The sequence below is a fragment of the Helianthus annuus genome, chromosome 5, assembly GCF_002127325.2.
Source record: "Helianthus annuus cultivar XRQ/B chromosome 5, HanXRQr2.0-SUNRISE, whole genome shotgun sequence".
NCBI lineage: Eukaryota > Viridiplantae > Streptophyta > Magnoliopsida > Asterales > Asteraceae > Helianthus > Helianthus annuus.
In genome coordinates this window covers 164,851,962-164,855,168 of record NC_035437.2, presented here as the reverse complement: position 1 = coordinate 164,855,168, position 3,207 = coordinate 164,851,962, and positions in this window count along the sequence as shown.

Genomic DNA, 3,207 nt, shown 5'->3' with positions numbered 1-3,207 from the left:
ATTACATTTAAACAACAAAAATATATATATATATATATATATATATAAAGCTGTTAACAGCCTTTATGGCTGAGTTTAAGTTGATTTTTGTTAGTTTAACTCCCAACAACTTGCATTTAAACCTCAACTACCAACCACCCAAACTTTCTCCTATAAAACCCAAGCCATTCCAAGCATTTTTCACTTTTCAAACACCTCAAAATCTCCCTCAAACATCTCAAAACCGTAGCTGAATAATGATGTTCGAGCAGATTCAGCACCTCTCACGAAAATGAGCATAACTCACTCGTTTCTTGTCCGTTTTAGCTCATTCTTTTTCCTATGTGCTTGGATTGACCTTAACTTCGATTCCATGGGTTTATCACAGTATATAAGTCCCTGGAACTCTGGAAAAAAAGGCTCCAAAGTCCACTGTTCGTTTTTGTTTTCATTTAATCTTTGTTAAACTTAACCAAACTTGAGTTTTCTCATCTCAAACCTATGTCCTAATGCTCATAATCAAATGAATGGTTAGTTGGGCTTAAAAACAAGGTTGAGACATTCAAAATCAGAGGTTAATCCTCATATACTTTCTGTTTTATTTAGGGTTTTTAACCCACAAGTGATGTTCAAGCTTCAAGCTTGATGAAGGTGTGATTATGGACTAACTTGGGTTGTCCAACATAGAATCCCCACATCACTTGATGATTTCTCATAGTGTAGTTGTTTCTTATTCTTGTATTAATATTAGTTCATGACCCTCCTTGTATGTTTTTACATCAAGTGTAGTGGTGAACCATAAGAGGTACCTAAATGGAAGCTTGTTCTTCCTACCTCCTACATGATTTCTATGACACAATAGAGGTACCTAAATGAAGATTAACCTTCTACCTCATGCTTGATTATTGGACTAAATAATACATATAATACTTATACATATATATACTATTCGAACCCTTGATGGTGGACTTGTGTTCATTCGTCAAGATATTAGAATAACATCATCTAAGACATAAGACTTGTTACGATTCTAATGAGTATATTACTCATGAAAACATTAACCCTTGAGGTTTCATAGTGTCAAGAACAAGTACTTGGTGTAAAGAATGATTATTTTCGAATACCTATATTCTTGTGTTTTAACTTCCTAAATCTCTACACAAACACATTCAACCTCCTAACCTTATCAACTTCGTCATATTGGATAATCGGAAAGCTTATGCAAATTTGTGAGTATACTCGCATTTTTCCCCTTTTTACTTTTACCACTTTTGGGGTGTAACATGTTTACCTATTGAAACTTACACATGAACTTTTGTCTAAACACATGAACATTCCTATAACATGCTTGTATATGTGATGGCTTGATACTTTAAATTTGGGTGATTCTTATGTGTTGAACTTATCATTAACTTCGTACGAGCCAAACCTTGACATATGTAGCGCTATAGGATTAACGACCCGCCTCTACTGAAACTTTGGTTATGTCATGAGCAAGTTGCGTTTTCTTGGTTTGATATGTTAGACACATGCCATGTTTAAATGTTTATCTTGAATCACATGCTTGCTATGAGGAATTGTTCAAACTTATCTTTTGCTATGTACGTATCAAACTTGTATACTCGCCTTTGCTTTTGCATTGAACTTTATTTTAAACATGTTACAGGTTGATGAGGACGATGCTAAGAAAAGAAGTAGCGTTGATGCCTAGATACACATATAGACGTTAGGGTTTAATATGTTGTATCAAATTTTGTTATGTTATCATGTTGTTATGTTAAACTTGTTGTATTTGAATTTCTTGTAATGTTGACTATTTGAAGTTATGAAATGAAATGAAATTTGGAATTTCTAAATATTGTCACAAATAGCGTTATGATGTCTCTAGCAATCTTCACACTTCGTCTCATCCCGATGTTTCCGCCATTGGTTGGGGTGTGACAGATTGGTATCAGAGCCATAACTATAGGGAATTAGGAAAAGTAGGAATGCTTTAACCTAGTCTATAGTTCTAGAGCCTTATTCGTACGTTTTACTTGAAACTACTTGCATGCTATCTTATTTGCTTTTATTTATTCTCTTTTGATCTTGTAAGCATATGTGTCACTTATGTGTTAACACTTAACATGCTATACTTATTTTTATTATGTGTTAATACTTGTTTCATCGTTTTATCCTTTATGTGTGTTCTTGACATACCTTTTTATGCGTTAATATTCGTTTCATCATTTCACTTTTATTGTGATATTCTTGACATGTTATACTTGTTTGTTTAATCTTTAATATACACTTTTCCTCATGCATTTTACTTAACTATTCTAAATCCGTAAACCCTCACATTATACAAATGGGACGAATTCACCAAAATAGGCGTGAAACCCACAATTTGGTGAACGACGCTCAATCTATATATTCTTCTTTTTACACGAGATATCGCCATTAAGCTAGGAGTGAAATCCACATCTTAATGGTAAATCTCAAATTTTAAATTCTAGTGGACCCTTGTCAACATGTCGAAACTAAATTTCGACCCGACAAGTACCAACCACACTTAGGATACGAAACCGTCAAGTTAGGGGTGAAACCCGCACCTTGGCGACTAGTTCCACTCCTTGATATTTTTTTTTATCCCGCCAAGTCTCGAAATTTCGATTGATTTGGGACATGTAGTAACCGGAAGGGTAAATACCGTTAACCGACTTGTCGGCGAGAGTATTTTACCTATTAGGCCAAAGCATGCTCCTCAAATTCAAAAGACTTTTCGACCACTTTGGTTAGTCAAAGTTCCGTTTTGGAACACTCTAAACTTTGGTTAAACATGCGTTTCTATTATTCATTTTATACGATACGATCTTTCAAATTTGAATTTACTTTCGATATTCTCTTTTTACACACACAACATATTGAATCTTTTCCATACATTTATACATATACATGATTTCATATAATTTAAATTCATAATCCTTGTAACGACAAGTGGAGACATATCATCGAGATAGGAGTGATTTCCTTACCTTGACGATTAACTCCACTCCCTTTTTCTTAAAAACGACCTCACCAACGAGTTAGGGGTGATTCCTTTACCTAGGTGATCATTTCCCAAAACGTCTCTTCAAAATATCTTATTATGCAAACTCGATCATACTTTATACCCAAATTGTTTAATGTTATTCAAAAATACCCACTCATACCGATTTCAAAATACATTGTTTTATCAAACGTACTCCT